The sequence below is a fragment of the Sesamum indicum genome, linkage group LG6, assembly GCF_026168435.1.
Source record: "Sesamum indicum cultivar Baizhima isolate 11 linkage group LG6, ASM2616843v1, whole genome shotgun sequence".
Taxonomy (NCBI): Eukaryota; Viridiplantae; Streptophyta; class Magnoliopsida; order Lamiales; family Pedaliaceae; genus Sesamum; species Sesamum indicum.
Genome location: NC_142662.1, coordinates 11,551,354 through 11,576,032, shown reverse-complemented (window position 1 = coordinate 11,576,032; position 24,679 = coordinate 11,551,354). Strand labels below are relative to the sequence as shown.

At 44.7% G+C, this 24,679-nt stretch overlaps 1 long non-coding RNA gene across 1 annotated transcript; it reads right to left on the bottom strand.

The window, feature by feature from the left end:
* Positions 1-7,710: 7,710 nt before the first annotated feature.
* On the bottom strand, positions 7,711-22,170 carry LOC110011423 (uncharacterized). The gene is made up of 3 exons (XR_016066225.1): positions 22,065-22,170; positions 8,015-8,125; positions 7,711-7,841 (listed from the first exon to the last, which is right to left on the bottom strand). It is a non-coding gene; the product is annotated as an uncharacterized LOC110011423 (long non-coding RNA).
* Positions 22,171-24,679: the final 2,509 nt, after the last annotated feature.

Sequence of the window (24,679 nt, the reverse complement as noted above, 5' to 3'; positions counted from 1 at the left end):
CTCTACAACACAAACAGATTACAATGTAGAGGGGGAGGAGGGGGAGGGGGAGGGGGAGGGGGAGGGGGAGAAGGAAAATATACTCTTTTCTGTAACTACATAGGATTCGTCGTCTCACGTTCTAGTACTCTTTTGGGAACTAATTCACCATCTTACAAGGTTAGTTGACTATGTGTCCTTTGCACCAAAAAGCTGAAGAATAGAGAGCAACAACACAATTTCAGCAAGGTGAAAGAACATAAACATTAGATTAAATAAGACCAGCAAAAACATAGAAGAAATACACTCTAATATGTAAAAGAGGAGGAATGATAACACTTCACAATACCTCACTAACAATGTGATACTTTGGAGCTACTTAAATTCAACCAAATCCTTTGGCAAAGCCTGGTTCTTGACCTTCCGGCTATTGAGCAGTGCAACATCAAAGTCCCCTTCCTCTATTTCAAGCATTCAGTTCCTCCAATTCCTCTGGTCTCATCCACAACATCCTTATATATCTCCACTTTCTCTTCTACATGTTTACATATCCTTATATTGGCATCAACCAAATTGTCAAGACCAAACCATTTGCTGGAAACCAGGAAACATCATTTATAAGACACATACACACACATCATATAATTTCACAAAAAAGTTGCAAAACCACCCATATAAACCCATTCTCTATGTCAACAACACATTAGTGTGACAATCATTTCAACAAACATTCATAAATCACCATAAAACTGCAAATTTAGAGGTGCTAAACCCCTTATTACATGACATTCAAAGAAAATTCTAAAGAATGAAGCCCACCGAACCTATCTCCTCTGCATATGGAGCTGTAGAAGGGACCTCACTACTACTACACAATGAAAAAACTGATTTTCTATGCATAACATGTCCCCTAGCTTTTTTCCCTGCTTCCACTCTGGCAAAATTTTTCAAGCAACAAATTATCTTTAATAGTAATAAAACTGCAGCCACGAAAAGTGTAAAACATAATAAGACCACAGAAAGTAATCGAACATAACAATTATGGCCAGCCGTTGCGCACTAACCTTACTTAACGTCACATTATATGCCAAAAGGGGGATTGGTGAAGGTACTGTTTAGCACTTCTATTTTCATTCTTACCAGCCATAACTATATTAGAAGCAAGAAGAGATCTAGATAAACAGAAAGAAGATCCAATGTGGTAGAATTTTACAGTTATAAAGTATCAATAAACTAAGGGAATATCAGAATTCGTAATTGATCAAAGTCTGATTCTTATACATGTATAAACACCGATCCATTTAAGCACAATGTTAATCATGCTTTAGCTAAGTACTAATCGTTTAACAAGCAATCGTTCTAATAATTCAAACTCTGCACCTTCAATTCTCTCCCCTAATTCCCCTTTCTCGAATTGAAGAACCAACTAACTGGCAAAAAAACATTAATATTTGAGCAACTTATAATGGTCCACAAGCAATGCAAGAAAAAAGTTTTCTCAAGGATATATGAAATAATATCACATGGCATATGCCAACCAACTTATTCCACTTCCTGTCAATTATTGTTTATTACACTTAATAAGCACTACTATTTCCTCAAGTACCTCTGTCTCCAACCATGAAGAGAGAGAAGGTTGGTTAAGAAAGCAGAAACGAGAGTTAAAGCAACAAAATCCCAACATCCTTCGATTCCGTCCTTTCTTCTTTTGGCTACCCAAAACGTCTACTTCAATAACATGAAAGCTTGATAGCACCACTAAATTACCAAAATTAGAAATAGAATAGAGTGAGGTCATGAGTGTTTCTCTCTCTAGAAAGTTTTCTCTCTAGAGTGCCTCAACCTTGTTTTGCTATCTCACAAATCTCCTTCAACTTTCTGCAAATTTTGGACCGATTAATCGCTTCTCCTTTCGTTGCTCATCATTTCTACCAAACGATTTTGAGTTTTTGAAGACTTTTCGCGGGCTGAAAAGCCTCCACGACCTGCTGTCCTGCCGGAGAAACTGTTTCTGCTGCAGATTCTCTGCTGCTGCTGGCGCAAGTTTCCTGCATATTGCAGCACCGCTGTGCACTTTCCAGCACTTCTGTGGCCACAATCAGATGGAGGTTCCATCTTTGAATTTCAGTTGGTCAGATAATTTAAATTTTGAATTTTGAATTTTTGAATTTCAGCCTCAATAGTTGTGCCCTGCTGTTGCATTTTCAATAATCTGCTACTGCTGTGCACCTTCCACCATCATCTCAGTCCTTAATCCGGATGTCGGAAGGTCTGAATTTTTAATTTTTTGGTGAACGGAGAGTTTGAATTTCGAAATTTGAATGCTGCATAACTGCCCTGTTGCTGCCATTACTCTACAACAGTTTCTGCAGCAGCATCTGCAGCCGTTCCTCTGCTTGCTATGGCCAAAACCAACAAGCTACGGAAACCTGCTGTCGGCCTGCACTCCGATCAGCCGTCGGCAAAAGCCGCAACTGCTAAAATAGGTGCTACTGCCCGCCAGCCGGGTGAGCACCAACCTAACGCCAACACCAAGAAGCAAAGGAAAGCTGAAATTGTTACTATCGGCCAGTCTTCCGGCCAGTCATTGACAGCAACCGAACCAACCAAAACTGCTGAAACACTGCAACAACCGGTTACCAAACTGGCTATCCAGCAACCTGATGCCACCAGTTCCGATAAGGCTACATTTGGTGATTTCATTTCTACCTTGGATGGTACCCCCTCCACTAAGAATGATGCTCCAACATCCACTGCCTCCCGGCCGGAAGGAAAACAACCGACTACTGATACTGCCGTTGAAAATCCGGCCAAGAAAACTGCCTTATTTGCGGGACTATTTAGCACCAACCGCAGGCTCATCGAAGAAAACGAACTTAGCAAATTTGCGGTTGACGATGGCCCTCTAACCTTGGAGCCCAATGACATGCTTGATGTTCGAAGCAAACTGAGTTTTTGCCTCATCGGCTACATTGCCGGCAAATTCCCAGGACTAAAGGCGATCCGTGCACTGTCCCAATCTTGGGGATCCAGTTTCCAACAGCATGAGAGCGGTTGGTTAATCTTCCATTTTGCCCGTGAGGAGGATAGGCAGCGGATTTTGTCCGAGGGACTTTACTTCATATATGGACGACTACTTCTTAAGCACGTGCCCGATTGCTTCGAATTTAAAGAGGACGATATCAGCCTAACACCGGTTTGGGCCACCCTCCCATCACTCCCCCTTGAGTGCTGGCACCCTAATGCGCTCGGGAAGATTGGTTCTAGGATTGGCAACCCTATTGCCATGGATTCCCTTACGATGAAAATGGAAAGTGTATCGTATGCCAGAATACTGGTAGAAGTTGATGCTTCCAAAAAGTTTGTCGACCAAGTGGAGTTCGTTATGCCATAACCCGAAAACAACCAATCGTCTACGAGTTCACCCTCAAATTTTGCACTGAATGCAACAGATTCTGCCACCTTCAGGAGACATGCCAGGGCACACATACACTGGCCGTGGCTGCTGCAGCTGCCCCTGCTACTGCACCTGTTAAGCAGGCAGAAGCAAATAAATCACAAACCATTGAGTGGACTACGGTCCAAAGGAGGAAGAAGGGCAAATCTACAGATATAGAAGCTAAGCCGGCAGTGGAGGATCACCAACCAATATCACCGGCCATCAAGGTGGACAAGGGACGGATTAGCACAAACAGAATGCATTCGCTCAAACTTCAAGATAGGGAGGCTACCATACCGACGGACTCCGATAGCTCATCGACTGATTCCCCGACAACCACTCAACACATAATGTTGGGCATAAAGACCAATGAGACTGCAATGATGTTCAGTAAACCAATGAAGCAGACAGGAGGGGAGTCTCCCCCTCGATCCCCATAAAGATCGGCTTCTGGAACGTGAGGGGCTTCAATCGGCCCCTCAAACACAATGGGGTTGCCCACCTCATCAAGCACAACCAGCTTTGCCTCTTGGGCATTTTGGAGACAAAGCTTGCAGCATTTAAGATTCAGACATTTCTTAGCCGATCATTTCCGGAATGGTGCCAAGCCAACAACTTTGACACCATTGCCGGTGGACGCATCCTTGTGATTTGGAACCCGACAGTTATCGACCTTCAATCGGAGGATATCTCACGACAAGTTATCCACTGCCGTGCCACGAATAAGTCTTCTCAACTCTCCTTCTATATCTCGTTTACTTATGGTCTATATTCTGTTGTCAATAGAAGGAGTATGTGGGAGAAGCTTACAGAATTGGGACAGACGATAAGCATTCCATGGCTCATTATGGGCGATTTCAACTGTGTGAAATCTCCCGAGGAGAAGCAACTTGGAGTGGCCCCAACTTGGTATGAACACAAGGATTTCGTGGACTGCTTGACGTCCCCACAACGGGTTGCTATTACACATGGTATTCCAACAATGAAAGCAACCCTGTGTGGTGCAAACTTGACCGGGTCCTTTACAACAACGAATGACTTGAGGCCGGTTTACATTGCGGCGTCCACTTCAACCCACCGGGATGCCTATCCGACCACTCCCCGGGTATTGTCACTATCTTTGATCATACTCCCACTAAGCCAAAACCATTCCATTTTTTCAATATGTGGGCATAACATCCGGACTTCTTAACTACTGTGGAGCAACGATGGAACTTGAATGTGGAGGGAACGCCACAATTCAGCCTTTGCAAGAGACTGAAAGCACTCAAAGGTGCACTGAAAGCTTTCAACACACAACACTACAACCACATTTCCACCAGCGGCAAAGAGACTGACCTTGCACTGCAAGATGTGCAAGATGCTCAGAACCAGCTTGAAAGCAATCTGCGAAATGTAACGCTTCGGGAATCTTTGGGAGATCTTAGGAGGAAGGCTGTTTTCCTGGTCGAGACCGAACGACACTTCTTCTACCAGAAAACCAAGATCCATTACCTCAAACAGGAGGACCAAAACACCAAATTTTCCACGATATGGTGAAAAGGAATGCTGCTAGAAACTCCATCACGGCAGTCACTAGAGCTGACGGGACCATTATTACTGCTGCCGATGAGATTGCCCAAGAGTTCGTTGATTACTACACATCACTCTTGGGCACCGAGTCTCATACCATCCCAGTCGATGACGGAGTGTTCGATTGCAGCCCCAAACTCTCCCTCCGAGCTTACTGATGAACTTTGTAGGGAAGTCACAGAACTGGAGGTCAATGATGCAATCTTCAACATTAACGGCAACAAGGCACCCGGCCCCGATGGATATTCCTCATGCTTCTTCAAGAAAGCATGGAATGTGGTGGGTGATCATGTATGCAGGGCCGTTTTGGATTTCTTTAGGAGTGGACGGATGCTACGGCAACTTAACCACACCATGATTGCTCTCGTGCCCAAATCAGAGCATTCCACTTCTGTTGCTGACTACCGACCAATTTCGTGCTGCAACGTCATCTACAAGGCTATCACAAAAATTATCTCGGACCGGCTTGCACCCGCATTGGAGCACCTAATTGACCGTTGCCAATCTGCATTTATTGGAGGTCACAATATAATCGACAATATTTTCTTGGCGCAAGAAATGGTGCGGCAGTACTCGAGGAAACGGATTTCACCTCGATGTACTATCAATATCGACCTTCGCAAGGCATATGACTCGGTCTCGTGGACATTTCTCTCCCGAGTACTTCACGGGTATGGTTTTCCCCCGATTATAGCTTGGGTTATGTAGTGCGTCTGCACCTCATCCTTTTCAGTGTCTTTAAATCGTTCCCTCCACGGGTTCTTTTCGGGGAAGAAAGGCCTGAGGCAAGGAGACCCGATGTCGCCGGCCCTCTTCCTCCTTAGCATGGAATACTTCTCCCGAATGGTCAAGAGGAAGACTTCCAGCTCAGACTTCACTTATCACCCGAAATGTGAAAAGTTGAAAATCACTCACCTCCTCTTTGCCGACGACCTGATGCTTTTCTCTCGAGGAGACCTTCCATATATCCACATCTTGATGGAATGCCTGCAAGAATTTAGGGACGCATGCGGCCTTTCTGTCAATACCTACAAGTCATGCATTTTTACAGCGGGCATCTGGAATGAGGAACTTGATGAAATTCTCGCTAGAACAGAGTTTGCGAGAGGTGAGATGCCAATCTGATACCTTGGCATTCCGTTAGCGGCACAAAGTGTTTCAATCAACAACTACTCACCGCTTGTGGATCAAATTGCCAACTGCATTTCGAAGTGGAAGTCCAAGTCATTATCTTATGTAGGCCGATTGGAACTCATCCGTTCGGTTATCAGGGCGTCGAGTGCTTTTGGCTCCAAGTTTTCCCTCTTCCAGCGGTGGTCATCGAGAAAATTCACCGACTTTATAGGAATTTCCTATGGAACTCAAGGAGGGCACCAGTCGCTTGGGAGGAAATATGCCATCCTAAGGAAGAAGGCGGTCTCGGTATTAGGCACATCCAATCTTGGAATGTGGCGCTCCTTGCACGCATTCTATGGAACATCCACCGCAAGGCAGACACGTTGTGGGTGCAGTGGGTCAACGGGATCTACCTTAGAGGTGCCTCAATTTGGGACTGGCAACTGAAGAAGGGGGATTCTCCACTCCTTAAATGGCTTGCTGATATCCACAATAAGATAGTCACTGCTTTTGGGTCACCGGCAGCAGTAATTGGACATATGACGGGATAGGCTACCACTAAGGGCCTCCAAACGTCGAAAGCATATGAGTATTTCTGACCAAAACTTACAAAACAGCCTTGGAAAGCATCTATCTGGAAGGCTTTTATCCCACCGAAGTACTCGTTCATTATGTGGCTTGGCATGCGCAACAGATTAGCTACAAGGGACAGACTCGAGTTCCTCCTTGAGAAGGATTTATGCTCACTTTGCATCAACACCAAGGAATCGGCCAAACACCTTTTCTTTGAGTGCCCGTTCAGTAACTACGTTTGGTCAAAAATTCGAGTATGGCTTGGGATTAACCGACGTATGTCCACCCTGCACAGTGCGGTGAAATGGCTCAAGAAGGAGAAAACTGGCTCTTTCGTTCATAACAAAGCGCGACACCTAGCTTTGTCATGCAAGGTCTACACCCTTTGGAGGCATCGTAATGAATTCATATTTGAGGGTGCAAAACCCAATCCCGAGGGCCTTATTATTTCCATGAAGATCACAGTTTATAGGCTACTCTTGACACATTTCCTGCACGGTTTCATTGCTCTTTAAACTTTAGTGTGGGTCCTTTTGTATCTCTTGGGGTATGCCCGGAGTACTCTGTAAATATTACTGAATGAATGAAAACTTACAATTCACCCAAAAAAACTAGAATAGTATTTATGAAAATGAATACACATGAGAGGATTTGATACGAACACCAGAACTCAGGAAAATCCTTAATTTCACATAGCTGAAAATCTTTGCATTGTTTGCAAACCCAACAACTCTCAGAGACAATTAGAATGCAACAGTGTGTACGCACATGCATGCTGTAAGTGTACCATGACAAAGTCTTCTTTCCTGGGAGATATTGTTTCACCAAGCTATGTAAATAAAGTAAGGCTGCATTTAAAATTGTGATATGGCAGGGCAATAACAACAACATCAAAATTGACACATGCTAAAATAAAATGATCCCTACTTACAGCATTGAAAAAACCAAGCAAACTTTGCGAATTTAACCATTGAAACCACAGTATGCCTAGATACCACCAGAGCCTTTTTCGTGATCATCTTTTTCACAGTTCCCTTCTTATGTTGTTTTCTCCAGTCCTCTTCTTGTTGTAGTTGATAGATCATGTCCTCTGGAGTACCAAGCCAATAATCCCAATCAAAAGTATGGCAACCAAGCTTCAGCTACCTTTGCTTTGCATTCACTTGTAGACACAAATAAATGGTCATAGCGAGGTCAACTACAATATTTTCCTTTGCAGCTTTTCGTAGCATGGACAAGCTTGAAACCAAAGCAATAATTCAACTAAAATAGTGGGAAATATTAGCTCACAACTCATAATTAACAGTATCATAATCAAACAACCACCAAACTTACCACTCCCTAAGTTTATCTGATTTTGGTGTCTTTTGAATTCTTGGGTTGCAATACAAAATGCAATCTTCCCCTTTCAACGAAGGGAAAGCCCATGTACAACAGCTAGTGAAACTGCACCTTTTGGCAGTATTCTAATTGTCGAATATGAAAATATAAGAATATTATGGGTATTTGCACCAGAAACTGCAACTATAGTATCTTGCCACAACAGAGAAGATAGCAATAGCAAAAGGACAGTGGTTCCAGAAACTTGCCAAAGTTCATGGTACACAAATGTTCACAGAGGTTCTCCAGTCACTGCTTTGACCTCCAGCCTGAAATACTTAACTGGCTCCACATAAGATAGTGTTGACAACCGAATCCATTCTCGAAGGCACATTCCAAATAGGCACACTTCAACACCTTCAATTTTCTAAAATAATGGTATCAATTTCCTACAATTTGCTTTAAAAAAATGAACAAAAAAAATTCTCTCTCTACAATTTCTCTCTCACACACTAGCACACCCAATTCACACACATGCAACCCTAATCACACATCTTCATCAACACCGGCCGGTGAAGACGCCGGCGACGAGGAAACGGATGTTGGAGAGTTGGTGGACGACGACGGGCAGAACGTGGAGACTGCCCTGGTGGGTTTCGAAGGTGAACAGCCGCCTACGGCCGCGGAATACGAAGGGTCGCGCGAACTCCAGCCGGCGACGGACGAAGTCTTTTTCGAATCTAATGGCAATCAGACCTTCATGGAGATGAATAGAGCCCAAACATATGAAAAAGATGGAAACTTGCGGCCTGAATCATCTGGTTTAAAATTAGGGTTTGGCGCCGCCATTGAAGACGCCATTGATGAGAACTCAAAATTTTCTTTTTTTGGGTAAATGTAAGTTTCATTAAGTAAAAAAGTAGTACAGTACAACAATGTCATCATCAGTTGGTTTCTCCCTCGTCAGGCCAAGGGATACGCCATAGTCTATATAAAGCTCGTGTACTGACTGATGTAGGTAAGCTAATGCTAAGGATTCGCTGTCTAATATCCTCAACTATCAATAATGCCATGATGCTCGTTGTCCTCTCGGTGTGCTCAAATCGTCTCAAGTTTCTCTCCCTCCAAATGTGGTAAACACATGCTGCTAATAGTGCTCGATAAGACATGTTAACAATGTGTTTACCTCTCCATTTCTGGGAAGCCCAGTCAACATCCGTTTGCCAGTCTCTATTGGGCCAGGAAAATCGTACCATTCTTCGTATTGCTGCAAGACACTGTCGACTGAATCTGCACTGAAAAAATAGGTGTCCATGTGTCTCCATCGCTCCCTCGGTACATAGAATACAAGGGCCAAGGTGGGCTAACCACGGTTTGTCCGTCGTGGCCAACTTGCCAAGAATAGCAAGCCATAGGATGAATAAGTGACGTGGGATCTTCAATGATCCCGAAAGTAGTGAAGACCAGCCTACTTTCGGTCCTGGGGGATCGATTAACCTATACAGAGCCTGAGATGTGGGATACCCCTGCTCAAATCTCTAGATGATACGGTCTTCCCCTCCATGGATCGTGGGCAATGAATGTGTGATTTCCAAATACTCAAAATCTGTGATAAGAGGCCACTGCCATTCTCCTCCACTAATCACTGTACTGAGTTTGGTTGATTCCTCTATTCCGGGTAGCCTCGGTCCCTGTGGGAATGTGTCACTAAGAGGGCCAAGATAATGCCACGGGTCCTGCCAAAGGTAGAATCTCCTCCCGTCTCCGATCTGATAGTCGACCATAGGCCGGAGGAAAACCTGTAGACATAGAATTTTCCGCCAACTCCATGAGCCTCCATGCTCCCGAATCGTCCAAATGGAAGTGTCTCGTAACCGTCCCCGATATAGCCATTCCACCCATATTGAGGTCCTATCGCACATAATGATATCACATAGTTTCTTCATCATTAATGCACGATTCAAGATAGGAATATCCTTGAATCCTAATCCTCCCTCATCCGTCGGTCGACATAGATCCTTCCATGCTACCTTTGCATAACCGGTAGTTGTTGTCCCCTTCCACAAGAATGTTCACAGCCTCTTTTCAATTTCATTTGTAACTTTCTTTGGCAAGATGAATGCCGATGCCCAATATAAACTCAGCGACATGAGTACAGATTTTATACTTTGCACCCTACCGGCATATGAAATAGCCATTCCCTCCCAACCAGCAATACGCTTATCAATTTTCAACAATAATGGATGACAATCAGCGATCATTAATCGAGAAGATAAAAGAGGCAATCCCCATTTGTTTGGTAAATTTGCTAAGAGTAATTAGGAGACATGGACCCAAGAAAAAATTCTCTCTCTAATTTTTCACACACTAATGCTTCATCTTCCTCACTTCCGGCCGGCGACGGCGAGGCTCTGGTCGACGGCGAGACTGACGGAACAGTGAATGGTCGGTGGAAGAAGGACGGCCATGGACGAGATGCGAGCAACCGAGCTGTGCGCGATGGAGAAGAGGAAGAGACGGGTCTCTCGGTTCCGACTGAAAATGCCGTTTTGCCGCCGGCTGAGGGTAGTCCAAGGGTCTCCATGGGCGAAGACGGGCTGTCGACGACGAAAAGAGGGGAAATCGGAGCTGAAACCGCGATTACAGATCTGGAGGTTGGTAGCGACGCGAGCTCGAAGGTCGACAATGGCGGACCGTCTTCCTCCTCCTTCAACCTGGACGAATTCTTGAAGCTTGCCAACTGGGTTATTGACCAAGATGATGATGCTTCCATGGCTGCCTTACGCGACCTTCAAATCCGATGGAAGACACGATTTGGAGACGGCGGAAATCGAGCTGCAACGCCAATGGTGGCGCGCTGGCAAGAGCGACCAGTGACCGGGAAACTCCTCAAGGCCAGGCGCTGCCTTCTCCCTTGCATTGCTGGGCAAACGACGGTCGGAAATGGAGGTGAGACGGCTGCAAAGGTACAACTCCCGACGGCGGCGGCTGCTTGCAGTTCTTCGACGGAGACGGGCGGAAACGGAGGCATTTCTGGACGACCGATGAGTGCCGGCGGTGGGAAGGTTGCTGCGAATGTTTCTGTAGCGGCTGGATCTCCTTGCGCGTTTTTCCGGCATGTTGGTGAACGGCCGGTGACTTTCTCGGCGACCGGTGTCGTGGCCGGAGCTGACGTGGCGGCGGAAGTGGGTGACAAGGTAGGTGAGGTGGATGAAAGGGCGGCTGACATAAGCCCTACTAGGGCTGATGTCATGCATGATGCTAGGGCTGATGTCATCCATGATGCTAGGGCTGATGTCATCCCTGATGCTAGGGCTGATGTCATCCATCCTAGGGCTGACATCACTTATTCTATGGAAAAAAAAAACTGGCAACCTGGGGAAAGAATTGACGCCAGTTCCCTTGTTTATTGGGAACATTCTGCTTCACACTGGTTCTAATGGGATGGTTAATGATAAAATTGCTGATTCATTCAACAATTCGTCTCGAAAAACGCTATCTTTCATTGCCCCAACGAAGCAAAATGAGGAGGTTGTAGTTCGTCCTTCACTTGATACTGTGCGTGACGGAGCCAAACGATGGAAATCTACGGCAGTGGGATATTTTATGGGTAAGCGGCCGTATTATCACCATTTAAAGGAGTTTGCCCATTCGATTTGGCCGGCGCTACGTGAGGTCACAGTAACTGCTAACGGCTTCTTTTTCTTTCGATTTAAAACGGAAATCGATATGGAGGAGGTCATAGAAGGGGGTCCATGGCTGTTTCAGGGACAACCAATTGTGTTGCAAAAGTGGGAACTGGGTATGGCTATGAGAAAGATGAAGCATACACAAGTGCCGGTCTGGATAAAACTGCGACACCTTCCATTGGAATTCTGGACGACGGAAGGGTTGAGTACTGTTGCTAGCGGTGTGGGTAAGCCACTATACCCTGATGCGATAACGAGGGCATGCACGAGACTGGACTTCGCTCGTGTATGCGTGATGATTGATGTTACTCAGAAATTGGAAAAACATATTATTATAATGACGCCAGATGAAGATGGTGGAGAAACCCCATGCAAGGTTGATATCGAGTATGAATGGCTTCCCCCTAAATGCACAGAATGCATGATGTTGGGCCACTCGGTGAAGGAGTGTTCGTTGACCAATCCTCAGAAACAGACAAAGCCTCCGGTGAAAGTGTATGTACCAAAAGCCAACGTCCGCCCCCCCACCAGCTACCGAGGAGAGAGTAAAGAAACATAAGACCGTGGTTGTGGTGGATGATAAAGTGAAAGGAGATGATGGTTCAAAACAGAATAAACGCTACACCTCATCGCAAAAAGAGAAGGGTAAAGAAGTGGTTACTTTTAATCCTTTTGATGCTCTGAACTCACTGGACGACGGAGAAGAGAACAATAGGGGTCCTAACACATGCAGCCCCTCTAGTAGTGATCCATGTTGAACCTTGCGGTGTGGAATGTCTGGGGGCTGAATAAGAGAGACCATCAGCTCGCATTAAAGGACCTTATCTCGGAATACAGGTTAGATTTTATGGGCATATTAGAAACTCGTGTGCGTATTAACAACGTCATGCATATTCAGTCTTTTTTGCTTCCTCATTGGAAATGATTTGTTGATTATGCAACTGTGGGTAACCGCATTTGGGTAGCGTGGGATGATAATGTTGTGGACGTCCATATTCTTGATTTGGGGAACCAATTTATGCACTGTCGTGTCACTCATAGGGCAGATAGTGAATCCCTTATTATCACTATTGTTTATGGTGCCTCTGAGATGATGGATCGCAGAAGTTTATGGAATACCTTGGAAATATTAGCTCGAGAGCACTCGGATGAGCCCTGGATGGTAGGGGGGGACTTCAACGTGGTCCGAGAAATGAATGAGGTGTGTGGAGCTTCTGGAGATATAAGGATGGCCATGGAAGAATTCAATGCTGGTATTCAGGAGGCCGGGCTAATACCCTTGCCTATGCAGGGGGAATGGTATACTTGGCACAACTGCAGCACGAACTCGCGGAGTCTATGGAAGAGATTAGATCGAATCCTTATTAATGATAGATGGCTTGCGAGGTTCCCTTCCTCATGTTATCATTGCCTTTTACCGCGGACTTCTGACCACTCGCCGCTTCTACTGCATGGGGACAAGCAAAATCAAACAGGAGGTATGTTTCGATTTGACAACTACCTAACACTCTCACCTGAATTTATCCCTAGTGTGCAGAATATCTGGCAGAACACAATCGTGGGGGTGCCTATGTTTGCGGTAACACGTAAACTTAAAGCACTGAAGCCGGTCTTCAGAGAGCAAAGGAGGAAGAAGGGGGATTTGACTCTAAACGTCCAATTAGCTAAAGGCTTTCTAGATGAGGCACAACAGCTGGTGAGTTCAGATAGAGAGAATGAGGCCTTTCTACTATTAGAACACTGTTGCCGCCTGGTTTATGCAAAAGCGGCCAAACTGGAACAAATCATGCTGCAACAGCGAGCCAAGATGCAGTGGATGAAGGGGGGTGACCAATGCTCCCGAATTTTCTTTCGTAAAATTGCCAAGAGAAGGGTGGCAAGGAGGATACTACAAATTAATGATGACAACGGGACCATTCACACTGAACCAGAAGAGATTATCAATGAATTGTCTGTTACTATCAAAATCTCTTGGGCGGTCACAGACGTCAGATAACGCTAGATATTGGCTTTCTCAGACCGTGGGCAAGGCATATTCTTTCTAATGAAGAGGCTGGCCATCTTATTTTGGCGTTTACACCGGATGATGTGAAGCAAGCAGTCTTTGACATTGCAGATGACAAGGCCCCGGGACCTGATGGATACTCATCAGGATTCTTTCAAGCAGCCTGGCCAGTGGTGGGACAGGAAGTTACAAAGGCGGTACTGGAATTCTTTAGTACCGGTAAACTACTTAAACAAGTCAACTCCACACTTTTGGCTCTTATCCCGAAGGTACACACTCCTATGACTGTTGGTGATTTTAGGCCAATTTCATGCTGTAATGTGTTATACAAAATTATTGCGAAATTACTTGTCCAGCGGTTGAGTGTGGTTCTGGACAAGATTATTAGTCCCTGTCAGGGAGCGTTTATCCCAGGGCGTAGCATTGGAGACAACATATTGTTGGCACAGGAACTACTCACGGGATACAACCAGGTGAGGCTTCCACCTCGTTGTACCCTAAAAGTCGATATCAGGAAGGCATATGATACTGTAGAGTGGGATTTCCTACTTGCGGTCTTGCAGTTATTTGGATTCCCCCAAACGTTCACAAGGTGGATTGAGGAGTGTGTAACGACGGCGGCATTTTCGATTGGTCTTAATGGAAACCCTCACGGTTTCTTTGCAGGAGCACGTGGATTAAGACAGGGAGACCCTCTATCGCCGTATCTCTTTGTTCTCGTTATGGAAGTCTTGCATTTGGGATTATTGCAACTTATTGAGCAGGATCTGCAATGCTTTTATCATTGGAAATGTGAGCCGGCCAAACTCTTCCAGTTGGGATTCGCAGACGATCTCCTGCTTTTCTGTAGAGCTGACTTGAATTCACTCAGGACCCTCAAGAGGGGGTTGGACCGATTTGCAGAATGGTCGGGACTTCGGCTGAATGTACAAAAAAGTCATGTCATTATCTCTCGATCGGCACAAGGTTGGAAGGAGCAGATCATAACAATTATGGGCTTCCAAGAGGGCCAACTACCAATGAGGTACTTGGGTCTCCCTCTACTGTCTTCCAGATTGTCTATATCCGATTGTCAACCACTTCTACTGAAAATTGATGCTCGCATTAAAGGATGGGAGGGAATTTCATTATCATATGCTGGACGTATACAAATCATTAAATCTGTACTTTCAACAATGAGCATTTATTGGGCGTCTGCATTCATCTTACCGAAGGCTATTATTAAACAAATTGAGAAACAGCTCAGAACTTTTCTTTGGAAAGGCACTTCTACGTCGGGATACGCCAAGGTAGCGTGGAAGGATGTGTGTAAACCAATTAAAGAAGGTGGCCAAGGAATTAAGGATATTGGTATCCTTAACCGCTCATTAATTGCAAAGAAGTTATGTGATGTTATTAGATGTGACCGAACATCTATATGGGTTGAATGGTTGAAAAGACACGATTGCACAACACTTCAATTTGGACAATTAATGAGAAGGGAGGATCATGGGGATGGCGAAAACTGCTCCGACTTCGCAGCTCTATACTACCTATGACAGAGTTTATTATTGGAGAGGGGAGGTCATTCTACCTGTGGAAAGACCCATGGCACCACTTGGGCCCACTTATTGCTAGATTCCCAAGGGGACCGAGCCTCTTAGGACTTGATGAATCCGCCAAACTACAAGTAGTCATTAATGAAGGGCAATGGCAATGGCCCTTTATTACCGATTTGGAATGTATGGAGATTATCTACATGTTACCCCAGATTCATGGAGGGGACGACAGGATCAACTGGCGGTTTTCAGAAGGACGACCCACTACACAAGCCCTATATAGATTTTTCTGTCCACCTGGACCGAAAGTAGGATGGTCTTCACTACTTTCGGGTTCTTTGAAGATTCCCCGTCATAACTTCATTCTTTGGCTAGCAATTCAGGAGAAGTTACCGACAACGGATAAACCATGGATGACGCATCTAGGGAGATGTATCCTCTGTGACGAGGGTGCAGGCAGAGGAGACACATACTCACATGTTCTTCCGATGTCGATATAGCAGAGGATGTCTTGCAGCTATACGACATCATATCGGATTTGCTTGGCCCAATCGTGAGTGGACAAGAGACGTGGAATGGGCATCGAGGAAGTGGAGGGGGAAGCATATTGTTAATGTTGCTTATCGAGCATTACTTGGTGCATGCATATACCATATATGGCGAGAGAGGAATTTGAGGCGGTTCGAGCACACCCATCGGCCGGAAGCTGTATTAGCTACTTGCATCATAGAAGACGTTAGACAGAGGATAATTAGTAGTAATCTTCCCAGTTCTATTAGTACATGTGCACTCTATAGACTGTGGCGTATCCCTTGGTCTATTGGGGGTACCACCATTTGATTGTTGTACTTTGTACTCTTTACCCAATTTTGTTTAATGAATCTTACATTTCCAAAAAAAAAAAAAAAAAAAAAAGAGGCAATCCCAAGTTTCTTCACTTAGCGAACAAGGTGATCGACAAAGGAGACGCTCAATCCATGGAAGCGCTAGTGGAACTCAAACGGAGATGGGTGGCGCGATTTGGATGCGAACCGTCGCGGTTGGAAGTCGAACAGACTAGGCTGCCGGCGACTGATATTTCTGTCGATTCGAATCCTCTTGCCCGCGACTTCAGACAGACCTTCCGACAACGTCTTAGGACGAAGCAACAGTCGATGGCAATCAGAAACTTGAAATCGGCGGCTGATCAGTTCCCGAGGGCTATTCGCTGCGTTCGTGCTGTTGAGAAGGCGCCGAAATTTATTCGGCCAGCTACTGTACACGATCAGCCGGCGATGGACACACCTGCAGACGAAGAACCGGCTGTGGGAGAGAGTACATAATTTTTTCCGGCTGCTACAGTGCCGACTACAGTAACAGCTACAGTACCGACTACAGCTACATTGCCGGCTGCTACAGTACTGGCTGCTACAGTGCCGGCTGCTACAGTAACGGTTACTACAGTAACTGCTACAGTAACGGATTCCTACACTTCCAACAATTTTCGAAACGATAAGGTTGCTAATTCACATACGGGCATTTTTGTTGGGAATATTCCTCTTCAAACAACGTTGGATGATTGTTTTGGTGATGATAAAATTGCACGTGCGTTCAATAACTCATCCCGAAAAACACTTTCATATGTCGAATCGATGAGGCAAAATGGAGAGGTTGTGGTTCGGCCATCTTTGGACATCATTCGTGATGGATCAAAATGATGGAAATCAACGGCAGTTGGATATTTTCTTGGGAAGCGACCATACTACCCACCACTTAAAAGAATATGCTCATTCGGTGTGGGCGGCACTTCGTGAGGTCAGTGCTACAGCTAATGGTTTCTTTTTCTTTCAATTCAAATCAGTAATTGACATGGAGGAGGTGATCGAGGGGGGACCGTGGCTATCAAGGACAACTAATAGTTCTCCAGAAATGGGAACCAGAGATGGCCATGAGAAAACTGAAACATACACAAGCGCCCGTTTGGATCAAGCTGAGGCACCTTCCGATGGAATTTTGGACAACAGATGGATTGAGTACTGTTGCGAGTGGAGTGGGAAAGCCACTTTATCCGGATGCGATAACCAGAGCATGCACGAGACTGGACTTCGCTCGAGTATGCGTGATGGTGGACGTCTCACAGAATTTACCAAATCATGTCATCATCATGACTCCAGATGAAGATGGCGGGGAGACACCATGCAAAGTGGATGTCGAATACGAATGGCTCCCACCAAAATGCTTGGATTGTATGACATTGGGGCACTCGACTAAGGAATGTCCACTTACTAAACCCAAGAAAACAACAAAACCACCGGTGGCTGTGTATGTACCAAAACCTTTCACCGCCCGGGCCACAACCGAACCCGTTAGGATACAGAAGCCGCGTCAGGACCGTGAGGTGGTTAATGGAATGAAGGATGGTGATACCCATACTGAAAGTAATACTACTAGACAGGATAATCGGGGTAAGGAAGTGGTCATTTATAATGCGTTTGAAGCTCTACATCTTATTGACGATACAGATGAGCAATCTGGGGGTCCTAATACAAGCAGCCCCATTGGATATGACCCATGCTGAATATTGCCGTCTGGAATGTACGTGGGCTGAATAAACGAGACCATCAGCTCGCATTAAAGGATCTCGTCTCGGAATACAGGTTACTCTTCTTGGGCTTTCTTGAAACTCGTGTTCGTATTACTAATGTGATGCATATTCAATCTTTTCTGCTACCTCAATGGAAATGGTTTGTTGACTATGCAAATGTGGGAAACCGTATATGGCTAGCATGGGATGATAATGCTATTGATGTCCATATTCTTGATTTGCGTGAACAATACATACATTGTCGTGTCACGAATAGGGCTGACAATGAAATTGTTATCATTACTGTTGCTTATGGTGCTTCTGAAGTGATTGGTCGACGGGCCTTATGGAATTCTCTACAAACCCTTGCCCCACAGTGCACGGACGTTCCATGGCTGGTGGGAGGGGATTTCAATGCAGTCCGCGATATTAATGAGGTGTGTGGCATCTCGGGAGATATAAGGATTGCTATGGAAGATTTCAACAATTGTATTCAGGAAGCTGGATTGTTGCCAATGCCTATGCAAGGTGAATGGTATACTTGGCACAATTGCAGCATGTCTTCGAGGAGCCTATGGAAACGATTGGATAGGATACTCATCAATGATCGCTGGCTTGCACGGTTTCCTATTTCATCATATCATAGTCTTACACCCCGTACTTCGGACCACTCACCGTTGGTCTTATTTGGGGATTCACAACATCATAATAATGGAGGTATGTTTCGGTTCGATAATTACCTAACCCTATCGCCTAATTTTATCCCCAGTGTCCAGAATCTTTGGCAACATGAGGTTATTGGCGTGCTTATGTATGTGGTGACACGTAAACTTAAGGCCCTGAAACCGGTCTTCAGACAACAGAGGAGGAATAAAGGGGATTTGTCCCATAACGTCCAATTGGCGAAGGGATTTCTCGAGCAGGCGCAAAACTTAGTGAGCTCGGACAGACAAAATGAACTATTCCTCTACCTTGAACACTGCTGTCGTTTTGTGTATGCTAAAGCGGTCAAGACAGAGCAAATTATGCTACAGCAAAGAGCTAAGATGCAGTGGATGAAGGGGGGTGATCAATGTTCCAGGGTTTTCTTCCGCAAGATCGCTCAAAGAAGGGCGGGGAGGAGGATCTTGCAGATCAATGATGAAAATGGATGCACTCACACAGAACCGGAGGAGGTTATACATGAGTTTGTATCCTATTATCAAAACCTCTTAGGAGGTAACAGACGTCAAACATTGGTGGATATTACCTATCTCAGACCTTGGGCGAGGCATATTATTACCAATGAGGAGGCACGCCATTTATGTTTACCTTTTACACCGGAAGATGTGAAGAATGCCGTGTTCGACATTTCTGAGGACAAGGCTCCGGGCCCTGACGGATACTCATCTGGATTCTTTAAAGCAGCCTAGCCAATGGTGGGGACTGAGGTTACAAGGGCGGTATTGAATTTCTTCACCACGGGGAAACTTCTTAAGCAAGTTAACTCTACATTATTGGCTTTAATCCCAAAGGTACATAATCCTATGACTGTTGGTGATTTTAGACCTATATCATGCTGCAATGTTTTATATAAGATCATTGCTAAACTACTTGTCCAACGATTGAGTGTGGTGCTGGACAAGTTAATCAATCCGAGTCAGGCAGCATTTATCCCGGGACGAAGCATTGGAGACAACATTATGCTTGCTCAGGAACTGTTCACGGGATATAATCAGACGCGACTTCCCCCTAGATGCGCACTTAAAGTGGACATTAGGAAGGCCTATGACACGGTTGAATGGGACTTCCTTGTGGCGACCTTGCAACTATTTGGGTTTCCACCAACCTTCACAAGGTGGATTGAGGAATGCATCTCGACGACCTCTTTTTCGGTTGGTCTTAATGGAAATCCACATGGGTTCTTTGATGGAGCGAGAGGTCTTCGTCAGGGAGATCCCTTATCCCCATTCCTGTTTGTGCTTGTTATGGAAGTTCTGCATATTGGTTATCTGCAATTAATTGAGCAGGATATGCAATTCACATATCACTGGAAGTGTGAGCTAGCAAGAGTATTCCAATTGGGATTTGCGGATGATCTCCTACTATTTTGTAGAGCTGATTTGGACTCGGTTAGAGTCCTTAAGGTGGGACTCGACCGATTTGCTGAATGGTCGGGCCTTCGGTTGAATATCCAAAAGAGTCACATTATTATATCCCGGTCTGCACATAAAAGGAAAGATCAGTTGCTATCGCTCTTGGGATTTCAGGAGGGACATCTCCCGATGAGGTATTTAGGCCTTCCTTTAATCTCATCTAGATTGACTATATCAGACTGTCAGCCACTTCTGTCCAAAATTGATGCACGTATTGCGGGATGGGAGGATATGTCGTTATCATATGCTGGGCGGGTACAAATCATTAAATCTGTACTTTCAGCATTGAGCATTTATTGGGCTTCTGCATTCATATTACCAAAGGCGATCATTAAGGTAGTTGAGAAACGCCTTCGAAGGTTCCTATGGAAAGGCACCTCAATGACGGGTTATGCCAAAGTTGCGTGGAAGGATGTTTGCAAACCGATTGGGGAAGGAGGCCTAGGAATAAAAGATATTGATGCACTTAACCAAGCACTAATGACTAAGAAGTTGTGTGATGTCATTAGATGTGACCGAACGTCTATCTGGGTTGAGTGGCTGCAGCTCGGACGACTACAAAATAATTCCATTTGGACTGTTGACGAGAAGGGTGGATCGTGGGGTTGGAGAAAGCTGCTTCGTCTACGCAGCCTTATCAAACCAATGGTGGAGTGTCGTATTGGAGATGGAGGACCTTCTATCTTTGGAAGGATCCATGGCATCCCCTTGGTCCCCTGATTTCTCGATTTCCACGAGGACCGAGTTTACTTGGGCTTGATGAATCTACCAAGCTCAATACGGTTATTGATGAGGGCCAATGGCACTGGCCCCTCATAACGGATTTGGAATGCCTTCAGATTATTTATACACTACCCCAGATCCATGATGGAGATGATAGAATCCTTTGGCGTTTCCCGGATGGCAGACCCACAGCCCAAGCCCTATACAGACTTATCTGCCCGCCCGGACCGAAAGTAGGTTGGACTTCTACTACTTTCGGGTTCGTTAAAGATCCCACGACATTGTTTTATCCTATGGATGGCTATTCAGGAAAAACTACCAACGACAGACAAACCCTGGCTCACACACATTGGAGGGTGTATTCTTTGTGATGAAGAAACAACCGAGACACATAATCACTTATTCTTCCGATGCCGATTTAGCAGAAGATGCCTTATAGCCATACGGGAAATAATTCGATTCGATTGGCCCAATCGCACATGGGCAATGGATGTGGAATGGGCAGTAAAAAAATGGAGAGGGAAGCATATCATCAATGCAGCATACCGAGCGTTACTTGGATCATTGGTTTACCACTTGTGGTGAGAAAGAAACTCCAGACGGTTCCAGCAAAGTGAACACCTTTTTGGGTAAAGGTAAATTTCATTAATAAAGTAATGGTATAGTACAACATGTGTTCGCACATGGCAAAGTGAACACCTGCCTAATGTATTGGCTTCTCATATTATTGACGATGTTAGGCAGAGGATTTTGAGCCTTAATCTTTCCAGTTCGATTAGTACATGTGCTCTTTATAGACTATGGCGTATCCCTTGGCCTGTCGAGGGACTACCCAATTAATTGTTGTACTGTACCATATTTTTATTAATGAAATTTACCATTACCGAAAAAAAAAATAAAATAAAATAATGGTATCACCTGGAAGATAGAAACCATTTGTACTATTACTTAAAGTAGATTTCCTTTATTAAACACAAGGTATCTAAGGAGGCATTTTAAGGAACAAATCTCCAGTAATCTATTTTTTGTTTTGGTTACCCAATCTTGTGCAAACCTTCACCCCTATGATAATAAATAACAACATAAAATGACAAGACTACTAATAATAAGAGGTCAAATTGGAAGCCTAATAAAGTTGAACTCAGTTAGTATTAGTATGTGAATGTAGAACTTCATCAGGTTGCTCAGCCCCATGGGCAGACTTCACCTCAGAAACTATATTGAATGACTGTTGAGATTCACCAAATGTATTATTCTTTAATAAAACCTGATTTTGACAATGAACAATAAGATCGCTTCAAATATGGGAGATCTAGCAGATATCAGAGAAGAGGTCTCTAGCATATAAATTGTAAATAAGTAAATAGATTTCTCGCTGTATGAATCTGGAAAAAGTGAGTAGAATCGCTGACCTCAGCTGCACGGATTTTATATGGTCGAGACACATAGTCCTCCAAATCTAACTCATCACTTAAATTCATTTTAGCAGTGCAAACCTGCAAACAAGGCCCATTTTCTATCAACTATAAGAACACAAAGAAACTACAGTTTACGGTGATAGAGAAGTTCAAGCATCTATGTCAATCTTGATGTAGAAAGACTTTCTTCCCATGGTTGCATGAACTCTTTTCTCCTTCACCAAGGAGGATTGTCCCTTTCTTCTTAGCCTCTTTCGTTGCAGTTTCTCCTCTTTTAAAGGTATGGTTGAGACTTCTTTTTGTGAGTGAGATATGAGGATAGTTTAATAAAAATGCCGTTTACTTTAAGAACCAGCAAACGTCAAATAGTAAATGATCTTCGAGATTTAGAGGGTAGGGACCAAAGTGTCTGCTCGGTTAGTTGCAATGATAACCTTCATATTAACTGACTGGTCAAATCCATCCATCTGTAAAGACAAAGTACATTATAATTTAGAATGTTAATGGTATAGGATGAGAGATGGGTACTTGAATACCACTCTTTCATACACGTAGGAAATACTCGATATGTTGGCCTGAAGGTATACACACGACTGAGCGCACACGCATATGTTTCAACCTGCAATTGTCCTGATACAATAAAAAATGCTTGCCTCGCCTCGCGAAAGAGTCTTCAGCACAATCAATTTTTCCATCCTTATTATGAATGCCACCACCAAACATCTCTTAGCCAAATTGTATATTTCATGTAGCTTTGAGAGGTTTTCTTTACCCTGTGCTAATAATAGGGTCATCTAAGAGGAATAATCCATAAAATAAAAGACAACTATAATAATATAGCCAAATTATCCGACCGCGGTAGTTTTCCAGCGCTTAGACCCATTTCTGATAGTGTCTAACGTCGGTCTCACAATCACCTCTCCATTTTGTAGTGTTGGAGCAATGAACTTGAGGGTCTTCCGCGATGAGTGGTTAAATGCATGCGCAATTTTATCGTCAATAATTGGTTCGGGATATGCATTCAACGGAATATTACCCACGTACAATCCCGTTTGTACTGGAGCAACAAATGATTTTTCCTTCGCCATGTTACACTCCACATTCTCTGCCATTATGTTGTCAAGAAGTTGATTTTTTCCTACATCATTGATGACATCAGCAGCAGCATCACTGCTCACATAAGCCCTAATGTCATCTCTATCATTGCTGCCATCAGCCCTAGCGAGGCTGATGTCATCAAAAGTTACATCCAATCTTTGCGCCAAGTCAGCCGCTGAGTTGGGCTCCACGTCATCGTCCACATCCCCAGATCCGATCGCCACCTCACTGTCCACGTCTCTCGCCGGCGGTTCAGTCGGAAAACACGTTTGCACCGTCTCAGATCGCCGGAGGAGGTTTCCAGCAACTAACTTCGCCGGTTGCGAAGTTTCCGCCATCGTCAGTCCATCGGCCCCATCGTTTTCCGTCGTCTTCCCCATCATGCTCGCAGGCAGAAGACTCCGGTAGGCCTGGCGCCTCGCACGAGCAGGATCTGTTGTCCTCGGCATCATCCTCTCCGGCGAAAAACAACGCAGCATCGCAACCTTGCCAAATCGCATTTCCCATTTTATTCGAAGTTTCTCAAGGGCTGCCGTTGATTCATGGTCGGTTTTATCAATTACCTTGTGTGCAAGACGAAGGAATTCAACCATATTGAAAGAGGATTTCAGCCGTTCTCCATGGTTTTCGTTCAGATTTGCGCCGTCAAACCCTAGATTAGGGTGTCGCACTAGGTCTTCGTCTTCCACGTCCAAGATTGGATCTTTTTCGATGGGTATTACTCCTTCACCCTCGCCATTCGTACGGTTGTCGTCTGGCATAGCCACAGCCTCCATAACAGTAGCCGTCGCTTCGTCTTCCTCAGCCGACTTTTCGGCTTCCACGGGCGTCGTTTCATCTTCGTGGGCGGCGCAAAACCCTAATTCTGAAAGTGACGAACCAGGGCCTAAATCAACTGCTTTTCCGCCGAAAATGATTCCCTTGCCATCCTTATCACCATGCCAGCATAGGAGAGTATCAGAATCGCCATTAATCTCCTCGATCCGAACCTCCATCAATGGAGGATTTGCAGTTTTATCATGTATTTGGCCGAAAACTTGCCCACGCCGGACTGTCTCTTGCCAGAAACCATCATCGTCAACCCCCTCGTCGTCGGCCGCCTCATCGCCGTCGTTCCCATGGCTGCCGGCCGGAATATTTTGGACTTGGGGTTTAGTGTGTGAAATCGAAGGTGTGCGGGTGTGTGAAAGAGAATTGAGAGAAAATTGAGAGTCCATTTTTTTACCGTTGCAATTTTTTTTGAAGTTATTGCCTCCCACACAACGAAATACTATTATTAGCTAAGCTTATCAAACTCCCTAAACTTAAACAATTTTTGTCCTCAAGCAAAAGTCCGACACTGCAAAAAACATGTTCTCAACATTGTGCTAGTATTCCGTAACAACAAATGTAACCTATAACCTATATACAGATAATCTCAAAACACAAATGCCGTAATACGTTATGCAAACGCTAACTTTTCATAATGAGGGTAAGAGGCCAATCACATCACAACACTTTGTCTCGCCAAG